The sequence below is a fragment of the Callithrix jacchus genome, chromosome 4 (genome assembly GCF_049354715.1).
Source record: "Callithrix jacchus isolate 240 chromosome 4, calJac240_pri, whole genome shotgun sequence".
NCBI lineage: Eukaryota > Metazoa > Chordata > Mammalia > Primates > Cebidae > Callithrix > Callithrix jacchus.
This window is the reverse complement of record NC_133505.1, coordinates 11,086,175-11,110,799: the sequence shown is the minus strand read 5'-3', so window position 1 is coordinate 11,110,799 and position 24,625 is coordinate 11,086,175. Positions and strand designations below refer to the sequence as shown.

Sequence of the window (24,625 nt, the reverse complement as noted above, 5' to 3'; positions counted from 1 at the left end):
GGCACAATCAAGGCTAGCCTCCTGAGGCATGCCCCTCAGGTTGTTTTCATGGAAAGCTCACTTTGCTGGCATATTTATTTCTTTGCTCCCCAAAACCTGGCTCTTCACAATGGCAAACCTTTTGGAAATACATAAAATATGCAACAAATGTGTCTGTCAGCTCACCTAGTTTCTAATTGAAAGCCGCAGATCACCAGAATGAAAGTTAATAGGAAATTATATTTAATACACCAAATCAATGAAAAGCATATAAAAATTAAAATTGTCCTGTGCCATGAAACCCCCAACTGTGTGTGGGGTTGGGGGCAGTGATGAAATGACAGCTCTTCGGCTGACTTCTGTGTATATGTGTTCCTTGAGGCAATGTGAAGTTCTCTGTAGTAAATATTAGTACCTGAAATTATTCAGAAAAGTGCTGTTCACTCTTCAGAGTCTTAATGAAGGGAAAAACAAGAGAGGGCATTTTTCTGGGAAGGGAGAATGAGATCTCATTCTCGTACTACGATCTGCTTGCCTGCTTGGGAGATTTTGCTTTGTAGAGAGCTTTCTGGTTTCCCTGGGAAATTGTGTTTCTAATCACTCCATTGGACACGCACACACTTTTCCAGAGTATCTGCTGTGTCATATCATTGTTTTCTTAGTTACAATCCTTGGACTTCATGTTAAATAGATTGTGGGACAGAAAGGTGATAGATGGAGAGAGAAAGAAAAGAGAAAGAGATAATCAGGTACCCTCTGCTATATTCAAGTCCTCAAAGGCTTTAAATTCCCCCCAAAGTGCCTGACAGAACAGAAAATATAAAATTTTTGCACACGATCTGCACTTTCACCAGAAAAGTGACCCTAGTGTGCATTTGATGTTATTTTCAGCTGTCCAGTGTCTGAATCCCCTTCCTAAAATCAAGGCAGCTTCTACCATATGAATGTTTATAGAAGGCAGAGCTCATCTCCCACTGCAGAAGCTGAAAAGGCCATTTTTTTGTGATCTCTGCCAAACTGGCCAACATTCATGAACACACGGCCTAACCTCAGCCAATCAGAGGCCACTACCCAGCCGCCGAACCTGGGGTGGCCACGATGAAAAGACACAGAGATGGTGAAGAATGTGTGCCGCCATTAACATCCAGTGACCACTGCAGTGGCTAAGGCAGTGCCCACTAGGGTAGCAGGTTATCCTCATCAGGACACTTCAATTGTTCCTGCCCAACTACCAAGCACGGTTTTCCAGGCTTCCTGGAAATTCTGTGAGATAACCAGTAGTTTTTCTTTCTCTTTTCTTTTACCATAGATGTTTATCAGTACAACACATGCATGGAGTTGAAAACCCAAGTAGAAGTAAAAGAGTTAGGAGGAAAAGCAACTGTTCCCTGACTCTGCTGTCAGTCCCGCGCATCCTCAAACCACGCTCCACGGGCACTTTCAACTTCTTTATCTATTTCTCCTGGAATTTATCTCCATTTTCCAAAATAATACATTTACACTACTAAGTCTTTGATTTACCAATGTTAGACATGAACAATAATGGACCAGCCAGGCATGGTGGTTCACTTTGGGAGGCCGAGGCGGGTAGATCACAAGTTCAACAGATCAAGACCATTCGGGCCAACATGGTGAAACCTCATCTCTACTAAAAATACAAAAGTTACCTGGGCGTGGTGGCACACCCCTGTGGTCCCAGCTACTTGGGAGGCTGAGGCAGAAGAATCACTTGAACCTGGGAGGTGGAGGTTACAGTGAACCAAGATCACGCCACTGCACTCCAGCCTCGTGACAGAGTGAAACTTCATCTCAAATATAATAACAATTGACTTCCTCTTAAGGTTAGATGACAATTTAGCCTCCCTACCCCTTCTCTACTTTCCTTCACCCAATCCTTCAAATACAGTTACATATAACTACTTTATTTAAAACAACATATCGTGTCCACATTATAAGGTTTACATAAAGGTAAACAGTATATTCTGATTATCTGTTTGTGTCATCCATTTTTGTCTCACCTTTTTAGAGTTGCTGGTAGTTTTCTGCATACCAGTCATTAATATTTTCCCAAATGTTTGACTGTACAATAATTTTTAATAATTCTGTGTCTTTTTCCAGATGCTCGATCGCATCAGATAAACTCCTCATGCACCCTTTTTACCTTTTGGGGATTTGACGTTTATCTGGTGGCTCTCTTTCTCTTGAAAATTTGAAAGATTTTCTCTGATATTTGCAAGTCCTTAGCCACCTGAGAGTTATAAGATATTCATAAACGGATGGCCTAAAATCAGTGGGAAATCCCACGCACATGTAAGCACACATGCTTTGCCTTCTCTTTACTGTGAATGGGGAAAGCCCACTGGTTTGTGGTGAGCTCCTAAGGTCATGGAAGTTTTTCTTTCTGCGCTGTTTAATGTCTCCAGAATAGAATCCACCACTCTTTCTCTCCTCAGGGGAGAGAATCAAGGCATGCTACCAGGGCTAGCTGTCTCTGTAACTTGCAAGGCCCGGCACAAAATGGAAATGCGGACCCCTTGTTCAAAAAGCAGGGGAAATGCCACTAATGTTACTAAAATATATAACTTTCCTTTTCTTCTGAAGTCTCTTCTTGAATTGTCATGGTGTTTTGTTTTTGATGTTTAAAGTTCTTCTAAGTTTAAAAAAATTGAAAATTTAAATAATTAGCATGAATTTTTCAGTGTTCACCTTTACGTTGCACGATGCCAGTTTTAAATGCAAATACAAGCACATTTAACGCTTAAGCAGGATGACTGGAATTACACAATTTGTATTTTATAGTGTGTACCTGAATATAAGTCCCATTCTCAACAGAAAAATGGAAATGCTGCACAAGAAAAATAAGTAAAAACTCAATCATTTTTGTCTTTTTTCTATTTCCTTTTTTAAAGACAGAATCTTGCTCTGTGGCTCAGGTGGAGTGCAGCGGCATGATGTCAGCTCACTGCAACCTCCGCATCCAGGGTGAAGCGGTTCTCATGCCTTAGCCTCTCAAGCAGCTGGGATCACAGGCATATGCCACCATGCCTGGCTAATTTTTGTGATTTTTAGCAGAGGGGTTTTCGCCATGTTATTCAGGCTGGTCTCAAACTCCTGGCCTCATGTGATCCACCCACCTTGGCCTCCCAAAATGTTGGGATTACAGGAATGAGCCACTGCTGCCAGCCTACTTTTATCTCACTTCTGAAAATACACACATTCTACCGACACTCTGCCTTCCTTACTGAAGAATAAATTAGAATAGAAAAAAAGACATTTTTAAGGTGCAACATGTTCTTTAATAGAAACAATAAACTTCAATTAAGTAAAGAAACTGATGTGTCAATAGCATTAATTTTTCAAGCCAAGATAGACACTGATCTGGTATTTCATACCCCCCCCACCCACTTTCCTTTACCCTGCCCAATCTGCAAGGACCTACCTGACTTCCTGTTCATGACGATCCCACTGAGAACCTTATCAATCCTGACCTGTTCCCCATATGCCTCTTGGATCTGCCTTATGTTCAAGGTACAGTTCTTTTGTTTTTTGAGACGGAGTTTCGCTCTTGTTACCCAGGCTGGAGTGCAATGGCGCGATCTCGGCTCACCACAACCTCCGCCTCCCGGATTCAGGCAATTCTCCTGCCTCAGCCTCCTGAGTAGCTGGGATTACAGGCATGCGCCACCGTGCCCAGCTAATTTTTTTATCTTTAGTAGAGATGGGGTTTCACCATGTTGACCAGGATGGTCTCGATCTCTTGACCTCGTGATCCACCTGCCTCAGCCTCCCAAAGTGCTGGGATTACAGGCTTGAGCCACCGTGCCCGGCTGTATAGTTCTTTAACACAAAACAGATACAGTCTCTGTAACCAGGCATGGTGGTGAGCACAGATTAGAACTCAGAGTTAACTCTGAGTTGTACTATCTGTCCCATCCCTTCTAAGTCATCATTGTTATTGTAGGTCATTTGGCGGATACAGGAAGGTAACAGGAGTAGAAAGGACATGATGGGGTTCCCTGGTGGTCATCATTCTTAGAACGCATTGCCTTGTTTTAGTCGTTATTGAAACAGGCAGTATGGCTTCTCAGGCTTGTCAGCAGCAGCACACTCACTCACAGACTCCATGTCTAGCCTGGCACTCACTTTGAGGCTTGCTAACCTACCATACACCTTGGGTCCACCAAAGTTCTGGGTTCACGGGGCATCAGAAACACTATATTTAAATAGAGCAGCAAGAAACAGTAGATACACATATTATGCATATCTCCTCTGCTCACATTCGTGCTCCATCATCCCATCAAACTTCACTTAAAAAACACAAGCTCAAAGACAAAATTATTCAAAATTTCAAGATGGCAGAGGAGAGCATTAAGTCAAGCACAGAGCCCACTCAGCACTGGGCCCTGTGGCTTGTGTCCTACACATCATCATGCAGACCGACGCTCAAGTTCTGTTTCAATACCACTGCCTCACACTCACCTACAGTGGCGCCTGGTTTCGCTAGTCTGTAACCTCCTCTCCTGTTCAGTTTCTTCAGAGAGTAGTTTCTCTTTTTTTAGATGGAGTCTCGCTCTTCCCCAGTCTGTAGTGCAGTGGCATGATCTCAGCTCACTACAACCTCCGCCTCCCAGGTTCAAGGGATTCTCATGCTTCAGTCCCCCGAGTAGCTGGGACTACAGGTGCTCACCACCATGCCTGGCTACAGAGAATGTATCTGTTTTGTGTTAAAGAACTATACCTTGAACATAAGGCAGATCCAAGAGGCATATGGGGAACAGGTCAGGATTGATAAGCGTCTCAGTGGGATTGGCATGAACAGGAAGTCAGGTAGGTCCTTGCAGCTTGGGCAGGGTAAAGGAAAGTGAGTAGGCGGGGTATGAAATACCAGATCAGTGTCCATCTCAGCTTGAAAAATTAATGCTATTGACACATCAATTTCTTAACTGAAGTTTATCGTTTCTATTAAAGAACATGTTGCACCTAAAAAATTTTTTTTTTTTTTTTTTTTTTTTGAGATAGGGTCTTGCTCTGTCACCCAAGCTGGAGCGCAGTGGTGCGATCTTGGCTCACTACAACCTCTACCTCCTGGCTTTCAGCGATTCTCCTGCCTCAGCCTCCCTAGTAGCTGGGATTACAGGCACATGCCACCATGCACAGATAATTTTTGTATTTTTGCTAGTGATGGGGTTTCACCACGTTATCCAGGCTGGCTTCAAATTCCTGACCTCAGGAGACCAGCCAGCCTCAGCCTCCCAAAGTGCCTGGCCAAAAACATGCCTTTATTAAGTGTGGCATTGTGAGAACTTGTGATTTCCTCAACGTGTTTTTGTTGCTATAATGGGACTTAATGGATCTTGGGGTTTACACACCTGGCATTGCACCCTCCAGTATTCCCCAAGGGCAGCCATAGACAATTTATTTAACCCCATTGAGCTTTGCTTTTCTCTTCTGAAAGTAAATAGAGATAACTATATCTAATCTCAGATCACTGTTGTGAAGATAACATAAAAATTGAAATCATATAATATAGTGTCTAACCAATCTAGAAGCATAATGAATATTCATTTTCTGCCTTGCTTTTGATATTATAAAAATCTTTTCTGGAAATAGATAAATTCCTGGATACTTACCTCCTCCCAAGCCTAAACCAGGAAGAAGCTGAAACCCTGAATAGACCAATAACAAGGTCTGAAGTTGAGGCAGCAATTAAGGGCCTACCACCAAAAAAAACCCAGGTCCAGACAGGTTCACAGCTGAATTCTACCAATCATACAAAGAGGAGCTGGTACCATTCCTTCTGAAACTATTCCAAATAATCCAAAAACAGGGAATCCTTCCTGAATCATTTTATAAGACCAACATCATCCTGATACCAAAACCCAGCAGAGACTCAACAAGAAAAGAAAACTTCAGGCCAATATCCATGATGAACATAGATGCAAAAATCTTCAATAAAATACTGGCAAGCCAATTGCAACAGCACATCAAAAAGCTTATCCACCATGATCAAGTAGGATTCATCCCGGGGATGCAAGGCTGGTTCAACATACGCAACTCTATAAACATAATTCACCACGTAAACAGAACCAAAGACAAAAACTACATGATTATCTCAATTGATGCAGAGAAGGCCTTTGACAAAATTCAACAGCCCTTGATGCTAAAACCCTCAATAAACTTGGTATTGACTGAACGTATCTCAAAATAATAAAAGCTATTTACGACAAACCAACAGCCAATATCATACTGAATGGGTAAAAACTGGAAGCATTCCCTTTGAAATCTGGCACTAGACAAGGATGCCCTCTCTCACCACTCCTATTCAATACAGTACTGGAAGTTCTAGCGAGAGCAATCAGGCAAGAAAAAGAAATAAAGCGTATTCAAACAGGAAAGGTGGAAGCCAAACTGTCTCTATTTGCAGACGACATGATTGTATATCTACAAGACACCATCATATCAGCCCAAAATCTCCTGAAACTGATAAGCAACTTCAGCAAAGTCTCAGGATACAAAATCAATGTGCAAAAATCACAAGCATTCCTATACACCAATAACAGACCAACAGAGAGCCAAATCAAGAATGAACTGCCATTCACAATTGCTACAAAGAGAGTAAAATACCTAGGAATACAACTAACAAGGAACATAAAGGACCTCTTCAAGGAGAACTACAAACCACTGCTCAACGAAATAAGAGAGGACACAAACAGATGGAGAAACATTCCATCTTCATGGTTAGGAAGAATCAATATCGTGAAAATGGCCATACTGCCAAAAGTAATTTACAGATTCAACGCTATCCCCATCAAGCTACCAATGACCTTCTTCACAGAACTGGAAAAAAACACCTTAAACTTCATATGGAACCAAAAGAGAGCCCGCATAGCCAAGTCAATTCTAAGCAAAAAGAACACAGCAGGAGGCATCACACTACCAGACTTCAAACTATACTACAAGGCTATAGTAATCAAAACAGCATGGTATTGGTACCAGAACAGAGATATAGACCAATGGAACAGAACAGAGGCCTGAGAGGCAACACAACATATCTACAACCATCCAATCTTTGAAAAACCTGACAAAAACAAGCAATGGGGAAAAGATTCCCTGTTTAATAAATGGTGTTGGAAAAACTGGCTACCCATGTACAGAAAGCAGAAACTGGACCCCTTCCTGACACCTTACACTAAAATTAACTCCAGATAAATTAAAGACTTAAACATAAGACCTGGCACCATAAAAACCCTAAAAGAAAATCTAGGCAAAACCATTCAAGACATAGGAGTAGGCAAGGACTTCGTGAACAAAACACCAAAAGCATTGGCAACAAAAGCCAAAATAGACAAATGGGACCTAATCAAACTCCACAGTTTCTGCACAGCAAAAGAAACAGTCACTAGAATGAATCGGGAACCAACAGAATGGGAAAAAATTCTTGCAGTTTACCCATCTGACAAAGGGCTGATGTCCAGAATTTACAAAGAACTCAAACAGATTTACAAGAAAAAAACAAACAAGCCCATTCAAAAGTGGGCAAAGGATATGAACAGACGCTTTACAAAAGAAGACATACATGAGGCCAACAAATATATGAAAAAATGCTCATCATCACTGGTCATTAGAGAGATGCAAATCAAAACTACATTGAGATACCATGTCACGCCAGTTAGAATGGTGATCATTAAAAAATCTGGAGACAACAGATGCTGGACAGGATGTGGAGAAATAGGAACACTTTTACACTGTTGGTGGGAGTGTGAATTAGTTCAACCATTGTGGAAGACAGTGTGGCGATTCCTCAAGGACCTAGAAATAGAAATTCCATTTGACCCAGCAATCCCATTACTGAGTATATATCCAAAGGATTATAAATCGTTCTACCATAAGGACACATGCACACAAATGTTCATTGCAGCACAGTTTACAATAGCAAAGACCTGGAGCCAACCCAAATGCCCATCAATGATAGACTGGACAGGGAAAATGTGGCACATATACACTGTGGAATATTATGCAGCCATCAAAAACGATGAGTTCGTGTCCTTTGTAGGGACAAAGATGAACCTGGAAACCATCATTCTCAGCAAACTGACACAAGAGCAGAAAAACACCACATGTTCTTGCTCATAGGTGGGTGCTAAACAGTGAGAACATGTGGACACAGAGAGGGGAGCACTACACACTGGGGTCTGTTGGGGGGAATAGGGGAGGGAGCAGTGGGGGGGGAGTTGGGGAGAAATAGCATGGGGAGAAATGCCAGATACAGGTGAAGGGGAGGAAGGCAGCAAATCACACTGCCATGTGTGTACCTATGCAACAATCTTGCATGTTCTTCACATGTACCCCAAAACCTAAAATGCAATAAAAAAAAATATTTTCTGAAGATATTTAAGTGACCTAAATGCCACATTGAGAATGACAGTGGCCAAAACAGATTTTTGCTCCTCAGCGGACAATGGATAATAGGTGCTATATAAGCACACAATTTTTCGTATAACACTTATGACTTTTCATATATATGTAGCTATAAGTGAGAATGTGTAACTGGCTTTTATTTACACTGGGCACAAAGAAATTTGAACAAGTAGAAGTGATTTATTTTGGAATTTTGGGGGGACCTCTTTTATTTTTTTGAAGACAGGGTCTGACTCTGTCACCCAGACTGGAGTGCAGTGGGGCAATCGTAGCTTACTGTAACCTTGAATTCCTGGGTTCAAGTGATCCTCCTGCTTTAGTCTCCCTAGTAGCTGAGACTACAGATACATGCCACCATGCTCGGTTGATTTATTTTCATTTTTGCAGAGATTGGGTCTCATGATGTTGCCCAGGCTGGTCTCCCAACTCTCGACCTCATGCAATCCTCCCTCTTCACCCTCCCAAATGCTGAGATTACAAGCATGATCCACTATGCCCCACTGACCTCATTTTTAGAGATATCTTCACTGTTTCTAATTGGAGATTTCACAAGAATGTCTTTGCTCATTTTGAACACTCAACAGGTCTATCTGTTGTTATTTAAGGTGTACTCCAGGTGTCCTTTAATGTGGCTGTTTGCATTTATGTCAAGTCATCAAACCATGGCTATCAAGGTGCCATGTTGTAGTCCATTCATGACCCATGCTCAAATGGGGTTCCAGCAAGTGCATCTTCAGCACTGGTAGGCTTGGTGCATCCCAGGTCGTCCTTTTCAGCAATCACGTTTTGCTTTTTAACATAAATAATGACGACTGTCAGGGGATGCTGAAAGAAACAACTCAAGAACGCCCATGGGTATGTGTGCCTGGCCCAAGGTTTAGAGTCAAGTAGAAGACAAAATAACCATAGTTACCAGACTTTCAGTTTAACCAGAAGAATAAATATCTTAGAAGTGTCATAAAGGTACAGTGCATATTCAACACAATGTAAAACGGTAAGAAAACTAACAGACTTAACACAAACCAGCACAGGATTCAGTGCCAAGTATCTGATGAAGACAGTATGGCCCATGTTAGAAAGTAAGAAGATGTGAGAAGTGATCGCCTACCCAGGTGATCACTCTGGATAGTGGAGCTGAGAACACAAGGTGGGTTCCCCTAAACACTGAAAGTGGGGACGTGGCTAAGGAAGATGTAGCAAAGTCGTAACACTGACAGCAGACTATCCACATTATCTAACTGGAAAAGCCTTAATGATTCTCCTAGTTAGGGGAGTAGTCATGTAATGCGTATTCTTGATGCACTGTGATTATTGGTTTTGTGCCTTGCCTTTGGTATTATAAAACTCTTTTACGAGAAATGACTTCAAGTGCAAGGAAGAGGACGGAAATACTTGACTCTCACTGGAAAACATGAGAAAGTTCATTTTGCTCTTGTCTACCCCCATCTGCTCTGCAGGAAAGTAAATGCCCTTGGTACTGCCACAAAGCTTCCTCAAAGGAATCTGTGAAAGGGAGAGAAAAACTCTGCAGATGCCCCAGAGCTTCAGATGGCCTGCAGCCCCTTTTTGGCATCACTTCCTGAAGATGGCCATCTATGAAGCCCGTCTTAAAGAAAAAAAGACTTGCTTCACTCCCAGAACATAAGCTAACTTGCAGGTATTTCCTCTACATATCTTGCTTAGCAATGACTCCATTTCACTAACAAACTTTCCAATAATCCTGTTGTTACCACTCACTTCACAGCTGAAATAACTGGGCCACAGAGAAACACCTGCCTAAAATTGCATGGATCAGCAGAAGCAGGAACAACTATAAAATTCCCAATCCACTGAACAAGAATCTCCCCAGAGTATAGGGAGAGTGTCGGGATAACCTCCCAGTTCTGTTATTAGCCCTTGCTTTTTGACTAGCTTTCTTGGCACACTGATGTACAGAGAAATATGCCTTCCATTGTGTACATACAAACATACATACACACATATGTACATACAAACATACATACATACAAACACACATACATGCATACAAACCTACATACAAACATACACAAGTACATGCATACAAACATACATACATACATACAAACAAACATACATACATACATAACAGTACAGGGAGGAGTTTTCTTTGTGATAAACAAAAATAGCCACGCCTACATCAATACAGAAACAGCTATGCACCTTTTTTTTTATCCTTTGGATTTGCCCTTGGAAATGGTCACGTATTAACAGCAACTGGATGATTTGTTTTAATGGACTGGCACAGACAGTCTTACATTTGACTCACTGGAACAGACAGTATTTTCTTTGGTAGGGAACCAAATGAAAACTATGGTTGGTTTTTGAGACACGGGAGCTCTACTCTGAGAAGGAATCAGACATCAAGGGACATAACCAGAGTTCTCAGACAAACCTAAATCAGGTAAGCCTCTTTTCAAATCCCCAATTTCAACCCAAGAAAATTTCTCTAAGATGTAAGTCAGTATAAAATGTATGAGGTACCTCTTCCTTCCAGTGTCCCTCATACTTGATGAGGCAAAAGGAAGAAGACACTGAGTGCTTAGCTGCCTCTTAGAGGATATTCATAAAAATCAGAAGAATGGCATGTGACACTTATGGGGAAAGTTAAGGAAATTAAGATTCTTACATGGGATAAAATAACCCCTAGGGTGAATTACTCTTCACGTATGTAAAGAGCAAATAGCTGTAAGACGCCATCTGACTTACTATAATAGGGGCAAAACACAAATTACTACATCTGAATTGCTGTCACTGTAACAGTATTACACAATGTGGGAAGTGTAACCAGATGTCAAATCAGGCCTCATATCTTGCTCTCAACTAAGGTGCCGATATTTCATAGTTAGGGGAATAGTGATGTACCTCTTCCTTCCAGTGTCCCCCATACTTGATGAAGCAAAAGGAAGAAGACAGTGAATGCTTGGCTGCCTCTTAGAGGACATTCATAAAAATCAGATGTCAAATATCGTAAAGAATATGAAACAGATCTTTAAATGCAGAGTTACAAAAGGGTTTGTTCCATAACTCCTGAAGCCTCTCACTCACAAAAGAATGGACATAGAGGAGACAAGAAGCAATAGTAAAGAGATTCTTCTGCAGAGACAGTGCTATGGTTGAGTCTGCCCATTCAGGAAGGGGTGGGGTGGAAGAGAAAGCATTTACTGTCACCTCAAGCCGAGGCTGGACCATTTGAAGATCTAGAAATGGGTTTCCCTCGGTTAGAGGATGCAGAGGACGGGTTCCTGGCTCAGCCTTGAGAAAGCTGAAGCAGCCCAAGAAAGCAGGATCAAAATGACATTGGGATTTATCTTCACTCTAGCAAAGGGTATGTAACCTGTCCCCATGGACCAGACAGGAGCTAACGGGGCTTACCACTGTGTCCTGTACACCAGAGTGGAATGCAGAGGGGCCCACGGACCATGATGCTGGAGACTAAATCCATCGGAACTACATCCTGACTTCTATTTGATTATGAAGAGTCAAAGGAAAGGCATTCTGGCTCTAAAAACAAAAACAAAATTAGAAGATTTAAGTAAGACTGAGAAAAAAAGGAAGGAAATAACTCCCTTGCTTTTAGATTTGCTCAGAACAAAGCAAGATGAAGAAAAATCAGTTATAAACTTTAAAGTAAGGTGTCACGCTACTGATACAAAGAGAAATAAAGAGTTTTGAGGCAAAACCAGCTGTCAGACAGGTAGAAAATATGATATAGCTCTTGAGAAAAGAGAATGCTCCTGGAACAGATGGGCGCACCTCTGAGCTTTATAAAGCATTAACTAGCTGTTTAAATAAGTCCTTAGCAGATGTTTTCAATGCAATTTTGGAGGTGAAATGGAAAAAAAAAAAACAAAGTCCAAGGCACAAGGGGAATTGATACCACAAATAAGAGGCTCTTGAATTCAAAGTGCCAGTTATTGTACAAAGTTTCCCTTTAAGACTAGCGCAGTACCAAATCTGCACATTACCAACATCTGCAATTAATGTCATGTACATCGCATATAATATATATTGCACGTAATTATACTGCATGTAATGTATATTGCAATACTAGCCTTTATGAGAGAGACATACTTAAAAAAAAGATACGTTATGGTGATATGTACGGCTCTTCATCTGAAATCGAAAAGGCAAGCAAACATATCCACACTACTATGGGTAATCGTTTTTGCTGTAATCATAAGCTATGAATACATTCATAAGCAAGGAGATAAATCACAAAAGGATAAAGGAAAAGATTCTAGTAGGTCTGTGTTGAATGTATTGATACTCGATACCATGTTAAAAATATATACTTAAAAAATAGAGTTCAGTCCCTTGCACAGAAAATAAAGGGGACCGTGGGTTTTCCTGTCAGACAGCTCACATACATACATACTCAATGCAATCAGCAAATGTTTATCAAGTGCCTCAGGGTAGCAGGCAGTAGACCAGGTGACCCAGCAGGGAAGATAAATAACATCCAAACTCTACCATCCAAGAGCTACTCTTTCGTGCCTGATGCTCTCACTTCTAGTACCTACTGCAAATTGATTTACCCATAAATGCTACTCACACCCTCACATTTGGCCACCCAGCTGTAGGAATGGTGGAGGGGCCATTCCAGGTGTGGAGCTAGAGAGATGGAGTAGGAAGTGGATATGGAGCCTCAGACTCCACCCAAGAGACAGGCTGGAGTGGAGAAACGCTAAGACCAGCACTCCACTGGATGGAGCCATATCTAACCACGGTCCACATTAACATCAGCACCATGACTACATGTCATTATTTAGAGTGGGAGGAGAGGAAAAATTGGAAGAGGGGAGGGAAGACGGCATCTGTGCCTATAAAATCCAAGCATCTGTATTGAGAAACAACGCAGAACAATTCCTGGATGAAAGCGACAAGTAGGGAAAAGAGAATGGATCAAACCTATTTAAACTGCCATTTTTGACAGAATTCACATTGCTCAAAAGGTCATTATATTAGGAACAGTGGTTTAGAATCTGGGGTTTTGCCCCTAAATGACCCCCATAATTAAAGCCATGCCTTTGCCACCCACTTCATGAGTAACCCCTAAGGTTCATTTTCCCCATCTGCAAAATGGAAATAAAACGGTACCCACAAAGGGTTGCTAAATTAGATAACGCACACGAAGTACATTCATCACAGTGTGTGGAACTTATCTAAGGACTCAACAAATGTTTTATTATCATCACTATTACTACCGTTAGTAATCCTGCTTACAATGAGGTGACTTTCAAGCTTTACTTTAAAGGCATAGCTACCTATTCTTCTGACTTCTCAGGGTATCTTGTTCTCAAGGTACTGCAGAGTTTATCATCAACATATTCAACAAATAGTTATTGAGCATCTACCACAGTGCAGATACTGTGCCGGGAATACACCAGCGGGCAGGACAGGTCAGATTCCTCCTGTCACAGAGCTCAGAGTTTGGAAGAGAAATTACTCAGAAATGTGATGTAACTGACAACGTCCTTGGCATCAGAGAATGTCAAAAGACTCTATCCAAGAGACGCACACGGGTCAAATAACTTTTGCAGAATGAATAAGAAAATCTCCCCTGTAAGAATTCTGGAAGGAAGAAAAACAGAGACCTGAAAAACTCAGGCCTGACAGAAGATGAAGCATTTATCTGATGAAGGATCTCTGGATTTGTTTAATTCCGCTGCCCACATGCCCTGCGATTCCACACTCAGCTTCTCTGACGCGTTCTCTCCTCTTGACCTTCCCTGTCACTATTCTAGTTCCTCATCCCTCACAGGTACTGCTGCTAATGACTCCTTACTGTGCTTCTGACATCTGGGCTCAGACCCCTCTCATCATTCCTCCAACCTTCCCTTCCTTCGCGGCATTTCCAATCCTTCTGTTCAAAACTCTGCAACACCTCCCAGTGCCCACAGGACACAATTCAACAGCTTCACACAGCAAACAAGGCTGTCCACACACCAGACGCTTATGATGTCTCAGGTCTTGCCATTTCTTCTGCCAACATTTTTATCCTGTTTTGACTACTTACGGGTTTCAGAAGTACCATTCTGTCTCTTTTCTCTCTTTTCCCACATTCCCTCTGCCCACAATGCCCTGGCTTCCTTTGTAGGGCGCCTCCAGTATTATTTCTGCTCTTTAGACCTGGATTTTAGGAATCCTAATATTGTGTCATATTATTTCAGTGTTTGTTTGCTTTTGTGTCCATCTCTCCACTGGATTGTAAGCTTCTTGAGAGCGAGTCTAATCTCTTTCACTTTGGGGTCTTTACGTCTGTGATATTGTTTAAGCCAAAACAGACGCCTCACGGGCCAGCAGCTATATTTCACAGAGCTGTTTTTTCACATGCATTATCTTATTTGATATGCATAGAAATTGCGCCTTTTAGAAAGTAGGTGTGACTGGTAGAGCAGGTTGTAGGCTTTTGTACCTTGTCAAACAGTAAAACCAAAATTAAGAAATATTCAGAAGTGGCAGACTAGGGTTACATAAAGAAAAATAGCAGAAGTTTTTCCTCAAACTCTTGCACTATCTTCACATTCTCTCTTCTGCTAGACTATGTGACCTCTGAGTATAGGATTAAAAGCAAAAGAAACTGAAAAATAAATGTAAATCCTATAGCAAGAAAGCAGAAGGCTTTTCAGACGCAAGACAATAAATGAATCTATTTCATGACTCCCTTGCTGTTAGTCACTCCTCAAAAATTCTACTCCCACTAAAGAATTCTCTGAATTGTCTCCTATCCTCAAACCAAACAAAAAAAAGTTTCATAATTTATGATCCACTTATTTGTTTTTTGCTCTTTATAGCCCTCAGCTTCAAATTTCCAACATGTTATCAAGTATTACATTTAATTTTATAACAAACTTACGCCCCAGGTACGATGTTGCCTATAGACTCATGCTGGGTGATGCCTGGGTGATCCAAACAGGGAATCGATATTCCTTTAAGCCACATTAGCTCTCACCGGTGTCACTGGTCACGCGTAGAGAGGCAAATTCACCAGCAGCATTGGGGAGTTAACGAACGGCTGGCCAGATGGTGCCTGTCAGAAGGTGTTGACTTTTTAGACAACTGGGACTGCTTCCTGGGAGTAAATGAGAGGTACAGCAGGGACGGATTGCATCTCAATCACACAGAAACAGACAGATTCAGTGCTAAGGAAAATAATCACATAGCCAGGCATATTTTCCCTTTTTATTTTGTTTGTTTTACCTGGTAGACATACAGGAGGGTCTAGCTGAAACTGTAACATCATATTAAACGATGCAATGGAGTAAACACGAAAAGCTACCTATAAACTGTCTATTAGTATTCTTAATTACAAACTATCACTAGAACAATGAAAAATAATGCAAATTAGTGGTAAACTAACCTGAAATAATATGGGTTTTTGATTGCTATAGCAGGAAGTACTTGAAAGGAAATAAAATTTGAAATGCAATAGTGACCTGTAGATGTTATTGAAACATCATTCAAACTGGTGAAGTCCATTAAGGACGTTCCGGCACTTTTGATTTTCTAGCATAATACATCTGAAATGAGCCACTTTTTACCAGTGAGACCATTTTCACTTGCTACTTTACTCAACTGCTGGCCTTTTCCTATTACCTGCTTACTGACATCTTTGGGGGGTAAACCATGATACTCAACGCTAACATTTCAGAAGATACAATAAGTAGAAAACTTCACTGCCTTTTTTGTTGCTATCACAGAACATTATCTAAACATTTGTCTGCCTGCTGTGGTTACTCTTCGGTATTGCAGAAAATCAGTTAAATAAATGCCATCACCGAACTATGAATAGGCTGGTTGGTTAGAGTGAGAAAATCAGCAGATTGGCAACACTACTTCTTAGCAGCTCTGTGACCTTAGTTAGGCAAGTAATTTAACCTCTCCCTGCCTTGGCACGCTGGTTAGAGTGAAGATTCTATGAAACAAATGAAAAGAGTCTGACATAGTAGCCCAGCACATAGTCAACTCTCATAAAGCTTCTCTTTCCTGACTACAAAGAGCTCTCAGCCCAGTTAGTTCATTCATTTCCTTCTTACGTTTCCATCCTGTTTGATTGCACACATTGGGTTTGACTTCAACCTTGTGTCCATCTTATAAAGCCTTCTAGAAATTCAGAGCGATGTCTTTGGAAATTTGCCTTGTTATCTAATAAGAGGCGATGACTATATGGCACACAACATTAAGATACTTAATATTTTGCTATCAAGTCAACCCCCCAGCAGGGGCCAATGTAATGGATTTTTCTAGTACAATTTCCTCTATGCTTTGAGGATTTCCTGGGGGCAGAGGTTTCTCACAGACAGCATAAACAATGCAATCAGCAGACACAGATGAAATTCCATATTCCTAGCACTGACCACAATATGTCATTTTTTCTTTCTTAAATGCGATTTATTTTTATTTGGTTGTGAAACAAGGATCAGCTTATACACATAAACACATTGCTTGTAACATGAGGTTAAGCGTTTGTGCAGCCTCCATCTCCTCCCGCATTAGATACTGAAGCAACTGTCACAAGATGTGGAACAGCATTTTCCTGTTGTGGGAATAACGATGGCATGTTTTTATTTCCCACGGACTTAATATAATTAGTAACAGAATGGGAAAGAGTCTGACAATTTTTACATGTGTGTCAATGGAAGGCAAAAACACTGAGAACATTAAAAACATACAACACGTCATGTTGCAACACGATTAGCATGGTACAGAATATAGAGGTGATGCTCTCCTTGGGTACCACATTTGGTTCGGCCAACCTGGAATACGATGTGCAATGACCACCTTTTAAACATGGACTTTAAAAACCATTATATCTAACTCAGAAAAGTCTCTCGTTTTTAAAAAAGTACCTTAATTTCAACACAAGACATTCCATTTGAGACAAATATCCTTAATGTTAATGTTGACTGACTAGAATTCTACTGGAACTACTAAGTGGATGTGGGTAATGCTTTTAACATAAACAGTCCTATTTCTATTAGAGATCAACAATGTTTCTACATTTTAGCCTCCTGTCATGCCTCTGTCAATACCATGCTTTTACCTGGCTCACAGCTTCATCAGTGAGAATCACAGCATTAAGACCCAAGTATCCTCAGCACTCTTGATTACTTTCACATCGAGAGTAATGCACGTATAATTGCAAATCAGTTGGCCTCCTAACTCTAACCCATTATGTTTCTACATATCCATTAGTACCATTTACAGAATTAGAAGTGCTTCACTCACAAACATTCGCAGGCCACCCTTATCCAGAAAGCTTACTTGCAAATTGCATGTGAGATGACCACATAAACATAGGCCGTATTCCACCTGGAACTGAAAATACGCGTGTCTCAAATAGAAGCTGCATTTCAACAAAGACTTTCTTCCCAAGCAACCATGATTTTCGCACTGCAAGTTCAAAACTAGGATTAGCTTAATCTCAAGTTCTGGTTTCTCATTAGGAAAATAGCTTTTCGCCATTAGACTCAAACATGGTCAGAAGAAAAGAAGGCTGGGGATTGGGAGGATGCTCTGGATTATTTGGGCCAAAATCCACTCTATCCTCATATATTTGTACCATATAGCTTTTTGCCTCAGTTCTATTTTTCTCTTTTCTTCGCAGACACAATTAACAAAGAATTAAATACCGACAGACAAAAATGTTAGCCTCACTATAAGAATACACCCAAACTAGTTTGGCATGGTGGCTCACGCCTGTAATCCTAGTACTTTGGGAGGCAGAGGCGGGCAGATTACCACATGTCAGGAGTTCAAGTCCAGCCTGGCCAACATGGTGAAACCCTGTCTCTACTAAAAATACAAAAATTAGTCGGGCATGGTGGTTGATGCCTGTAATCCCAGCTACTAGGAGGCTGAGGCAGGAAAATTGCCTGAACCCAGGAAGCAGAGATTGCAGTGAGCTGAGATCGTGCCATTGCACTCCAGTCTGGGCAAAGAAGTGAGACTGTGCCTACCTCAAAAAACAAGCAAACAAACAAACAAACACCTTAGATAGCCAAGCCAGAGAAATGCAATGCTGTATTAACTCACCCATGCTTATCAAATGAAGCTGAACAGGTTAAAAACTGGAATTTCTGGGCTTCTGCCCCACTACGATAAAACCACTTATGTAAAGGTTTAATTTCTGAGTATAATGACCTTGAGTAAATGTCCCTGTCTCCCAGGCTTGTCCTCCCCCGCAAAATCTTCCCTGACTGCCTAAGATTTCTTAAAATTCCTTTCATGTGAGGGAAAATTTTTCATTTCAAAAATGGCTCTAGAAGAAGCTATATACATTTACTTAATGAAGTAAATGTATATAGCTTCTTAGTAAAACTGAACGCCATTAAAATTTAGCACTGGAAGGAAAATCTACTACTGAGGAAGTTTGACTTCTTGGAGTATTGACTATCCTATTCCACTCCTCGCCAGTTTTTGATTTTTGGGTTTTTTTTTTTTTGAGACAAAGTCTTGCTCTGTCACCCAGGCTGGAGTGCGGTGGTGCAATCTCGGCTCACTGCAACCTCTGCCTCCCGGGTTTGAGCAATTCCCCTGCCTCAGTCTCCCAAGTAACTGAAATTACAGGTGCCATCACCATGCCCGGCTAAGTTTTTTGTATTTTTAGTAGAGACAGGGTTTCACCATGTTGGCCAGGCTGGTTTCGAACTCCTGATCTCAAGTGATCCACCCACCTCAGCCTCCGAGAGTGCTAGGATTACAGGCGTGAGCCACCACACCCTCACTGGTTTCACCCCTTTGGGTTCTCTCCCTGTGGTTACTATGGCAACCCCCATGCTAACCCTCAGGAATACCATGCTCTTCCATTAATATTCTGAGTCATGTATGGCTAAAACATCTTTTCTTAGTGCCTCTTAGCATAGTAGATACTGACGGAACACCCAAGTCTTTATTCTGCCTTAAAATACAATGCTGAGAGGAGCAGGGAAAATAGAGAAAACAAGAAAAGGAAAGAAGGAAAGGGAAGTGGCATGTGATGACTCTGTATCTAGAGGTTTTACAAGTCTGGGAACTATTTCATTTTGTCCTGACATCAATCAGATAGGGAAGGTTTCATTATTCATGCTTTTTAAGTGGTACAAGACTCAGAGATTTAGTCACTTGCCCAAGATCAATCATTGGTAAATGACAGAGCTGGAATCCAAACCCAGGTGCACATGACCTCACAGAGTAAGGTCACACCTGGCTCGCATCAAAGCCTTGCTCAGTTGAGGGTACCGAAGGACACCCCTCCCCCGACAGCCTCTCTGTTAAGTTGCTTGGGCTCCCCAATAACTCCCCATAACCAATCTATCTCTATAGGGAAGGTGCTGACACCTCTCTCACATCTGACTAACTTCATGGGTCAGACCAAAAGAAACACCCTGTCGCCCACCAGGATTTGTCTCTCTGGGGTTTGGCAGTCCAGCCTGAGACACTCTTTCCAAGGTGACTGCTACCCACTCAAATCCAGCAGGTTCCTGACCTTTACAGACTACTACACACCAGTTCCGTGTGACCATACAGGCTTCCATATGGTTTCCACACAGCAGTTACACACAATGTTAACCACAGAGAATATTTCCCCTATAGACAATAGAATCATATTCTTCTCTGAGGAGGGTACTAGGTATAGAAAGGAGGAAGCATGAGGTAGAAACCGCCGTGAGCAAAGAAGCTAAAGAGAAGAGCAGGTTGGTGTAACAAAATCGGTCCCCTTCCCCTTTCTCTATGAAGATCCTGCTCATTTCTGAGGCTCAGCACAGATTCCTCATCCACAAGAAGCTTCTTCTGTTGTCTCCATGTAGTCCAAATTTACCCATTCTCTAATCCCATAATGTTTTGTTTATACCCTTTTTGTCACCCTAAAATTATGCTGTCTTACGATACAATTAGTTGTTTACGGTCCTCCACCCCAAGTTAGGTGAAAAGTGCCTCGTTAGCAAGGATTGGGCCAAGTGAAAGTTGCTTGTGAGCGAGGATTGTGCCTTGCTCAATTGTGCCTTAAGCAGTTGCCAAGGCATGTGAGAGGCAGTGACAGTAGTAATAGTAACGGTCACCACCACGTACTGAGTACTTACCACTGAGTACCCCTACCCATGCAACCCTTGAGATAAGGAAAATTACCTGTCTTTTACAGACATAGAAACCAAAGTTTAAAATGACTAAGCAGCTTCCCCAAAGTCACACCACCAGTACACGGCTTCCATCCCACATCTGACTAACTCCTAAAGGATGTGGTTTTTCCCAGTCACCCCAAGTAAGTGTTTAGTGAAAGAATAAGAACAGTAAAACTTCCCTTGTTTCCCAATTTTGCTTTGTAAATGCCTCCAAGTAAATCAGTCAGAGAGGATTTCTGTTGTTGTTACTAGTATCCAATATAACCCTGCCCAAGTACTCAAAATTTGATGGGCTTGTATTTCTAAGAGTCTTCACTAGCTCTGACATAAACATGTTTGCATATTAAAAATAAATATGGGCTGGACACGGTGGCTCATGCCTGTAATCCCAGCACTTTGGGAGGCCGAGGTGGGTGGATCACCTGAGGTCACGAGTTCAAGACCAGTCTGACCAACACGGTGAAACTCCATCTCCATTAAATACAAAACATTAGCTGGGAGTGGTGGTGGGCACCTGTAATCCCAGCTACTCAGGAGGCTAAGGCAGGACAATCACTTGAAACGAGGAGGCAGAAGTTGCAATGAGCTGAGATTGCACCATTGCACTCCAGCCTGGGCAACAAGAGCGAAATTCTGTTTCAAAAAATGTATGTATCTAAAGATACATCATTTTACTTTTAGCTTTTCCATTATTTTGGTGGTCCTCTTATACTGGAGATATTCTTTTACCTGTTATGAAGCAAGCTGGCTGACTCACTACTGTTATGATGGTCTGTCTCCCTGACAACTTCTATAGATACTGTGGGGATACTCACACCCTGTAGAAAGGTATAAAACAAACCAGAGAATTTTCTGAGATCCATATTTGTATGTATTAAGCAATGTGAATTCAGTATTGTCATTTTTAACAGAATAAAAAGTCTATAAGAAAACTAAATAGTCTTCAGGTTATTTTCCGTGGAGAAAAAATAATTCATTCCTCGATTAATCAAGCTTCATGGCATTGTGCACAAAATCTGCTTGCCAGAGGTCAGGGCTGTGAATACTAAATGGTTTTTGTGCTAGAATATTCAGATTTATCCTGGCTTTTGGATACAAAGACTATTCCTACTCCACTGAGGCAGAGAAGTGTCTTCTACCTGATGACGGTGTGAATTGGACATGAACAGACAAGCAATGAGGAATATGAAATTACCATTGTTGGTGGGGAAGTCAGAAGAAAGAAAACTAAAGATGAGGACGTCACACAAAGCACATAAAGACACAGTCTTGGGAGAAGTGAGCGGAAAAGGAGAGGCTATGTTCACTATGGCATATTGGGCAGCCAGGATCTTATATAATGACCAAAGTGGTAAGCCGACATCAGGATAACTCTCCACTGATGTTACAAGGTTTAAAAAAATGTCTTTTGCTCATTTGGTTCATCAACTAATCAAATTAGTTTTTTCAAACAAACTGAATAGGGTTATTAACTCTGTTGGGCCGTTACCAGGAAAAATGACAAAATCATAAAAGATGGTTCTTCTCCTTCAGCCTCTCTCAGTCTCCACAGCACATCTATTCAATGCTCCCCCTGGGCCAGGCACTGTTCCCATGTCTGCTGGCCCCACTAGATGAGAAGTCTTCAAGTGTAGAAAAAGACAACCAGGTAAGAAAACCATTATGATGACGCATAATCAGTACTAACAGAGGGACGGCCTTGGGAAGGCTTCTCACAAGAGATACTAATTGAGATTATCTTGATTAATGACTAAATGCCAACTATACTGCAGGGCAACATGGGCCTGAGACACTCTGCCACTTTTAAAAAACAGAGAAAATTAGCCAGGCATGGTAGTCAATGCCTGTAGTCACAGCTACTCACTTGGCAGGCAGAGGCACGAGACTTGCTTAAACCCGGGAGGCGGAGGTTGCAGCCGGCCAAGATCACGCAGCTGAACTCCAGCCTGGGTGACAGAGCAAAGCTCTTAAAAAACAAACAAACAGGGAGGCCGAGGCAGATGGATCACAAGGTCAAGAGATAGAGACCATCCTGGTCAACATGGTGAAACCCCGTCTCTACTAAAAATACAAAAAATTAGCTGGGCATGGTGGCGCGTGCCTGTAATCCCAGCTACTCAGGAGGCTGAGGCAGGATAATTGCCTGAACCCAGGAGGCGGAGGTTGCGGTGAGCCGAGATCGCGCCATTGCACTCCAGCCTAGGTAACTAGGGCGAAACTCCATCTCAAAAAAACAAACAAAAAAACAGTATCTCCAGATGGTAGCATCCCAATGTCTTTAAGGGAATGTAAATGGAGGTGGCTGGAAACAAGGGCAGAGCCCAAGCATAAAGGATCTCAGATACTTTCATCTGGAATTTGAACTTTATCCCATTAGTAATAAAGAAATACTAGGCTGGGCGCGGTGGCTCAAGCCTGTAATCCCAGCACTCTGGGAGGCTGAGGCGGGTGGATCACCATCCTGGTCAACATGGTGAAACCCCGTCTCTACTAAAAATACAAAATTAGCTGGGCATGGTGGCGCGTGCCTGTAATCCCAGCTACTCAGGAGGCTGAGGCCAGAGAATTGCCTGAACCCAGGAGGCGGAGGTTGCGGTGAGCCAAGATCGCGCCATTGCACTCCAGCCTGGGTAACAAGAGAGAAACTCCGTCTCAAAAAAAGAAAAAGAAAGAAATACTAAAGAACTAAATGTATATGGAGAAAAGTATATCCAACCGCATGAGGGAGTAAATATGAAGAAATAATGACTATGAGCTAGAAGGCCAGAGGTCCTGTCTGGCAAGGTGAATGAATGGAGAAACGAGGAAATTATTTGTGGTAAACATGACAACCATTTCCTAACCTCCTTTCTCATGCTTGCCTCTTACTATAAAGTAAAAAATCAGGATACTGGCTTTCTAGCCTCCTGAACAATTAAAGTAGGTCATGTGACAATCATGTTGCCATAGGATCCTGGTAAGGACAATGAGCTTAAGAGAATATTCACTGGGGCTTTCTGCGTGCACAGACCCAAAGGAATTGTGCTAGTTAACAACGATTATCCTTTCTTTTTTTTTTTTTTTTTTGAGATGGAGTTTCGCTCTTGTTGCTTAAGCTGGACTGACAGAGAGCGATCTTGGTTCACTGCAACCTCCACCTCCCAGCTTCAAGTGATTCTCCTGCCTCAGCCTCCTGAGTAGCTGGGATTATAGGCACCTATCACCACGCCCCACTAATTTTTTGTATTTTTAGTAGAGACAGGGTTTCACCATATTGGCTAGGCTGGTCTCAAACTCCTGACCTCAGGTGATCCACCCGGCTTGGCCTCCCAAAGTGCTGGGATCACAGGCGTGGGCCACCACCCTTGGCCAGATTTTCCTTTCTTAATCAGGGCAAAGACTCACTAAGCAAGATTCCTCTCATACCCTGCCACTCCCTGTTTAGTGCCTTTGTAAAAACTGTAATTTGGTGAATCCCAACACTGAAATGGTCAACCGAAGATCATGACCGGAAGGTTCAGGGTTCTGATTCCTAAACCAAGATCAGTCTCATGAAACAAATCATTCCTGCTTGAAGGGTCTCCTCTAGTGAACAGACCATCAGTAACCACCCAATCACAACTTCTCTCCTAAGATAAGTAAACAGAACTTCATTTTCCAGCATCATGAAGTTCAATAGTCAGAAAAACAAACAGCAGATAAGTGAATACTAAAGTGAAGTCCCATCTGGGTTTCCATTCAGATGGCCACACAAGGGGATTTAATAGAATGAGCACTAGGTGGAAAGCCAGATTCTGGTACTTGCTTGGTTTTTCATCAGATTAGCAGGTTAGATGAACCACAAAATGAGGAAGTCAACCTGAAATCGAGACTTGGAACAGGATTCATTCCCTGGGCTTGAAGTAAGTTGTGCTGGGCACAAAGATGCCCATGAAGAATGGCCCAGGAAAAGCCCGGGCACTTCTGTGTTCTATCTGCTGCTGTGTTTTCTTCCTGCCTTTCTTTATGTTGGTGTTCTACTTTAAGATCACAGAGCAACCGGGACCTACCTCATTACAAGTTATGGTAAGAGGGATTGTTAGCAGGACAGAAACTTGGGCCCCAGGGGCTAATCGATTCCCATAACT

General features: G+C 41.9%; 1 pseudogene across 1 annotated transcript in view; it reads right to left on the bottom strand.

The window, feature by feature from the left end:
• Window positions 1-24,625, bottom strand: part of LOC128931914 (eukaryotic initiation factor 4A-I pseudogene) — a 100,083-nt pseudogene that overhangs the window by 42,175 nt on the left and 33,283 nt on the right. Inside the window, exon 4 of the transcript XR_013533675.1 lies at window positions 11,791-11,919. The product of XR_013533675.1 is annotated as a eukaryotic initiation factor 4A-I pseudogene (transcript). The remainder of the gene's footprint in view (window positions 1-11,790; window positions 11,920-24,625) is intronic.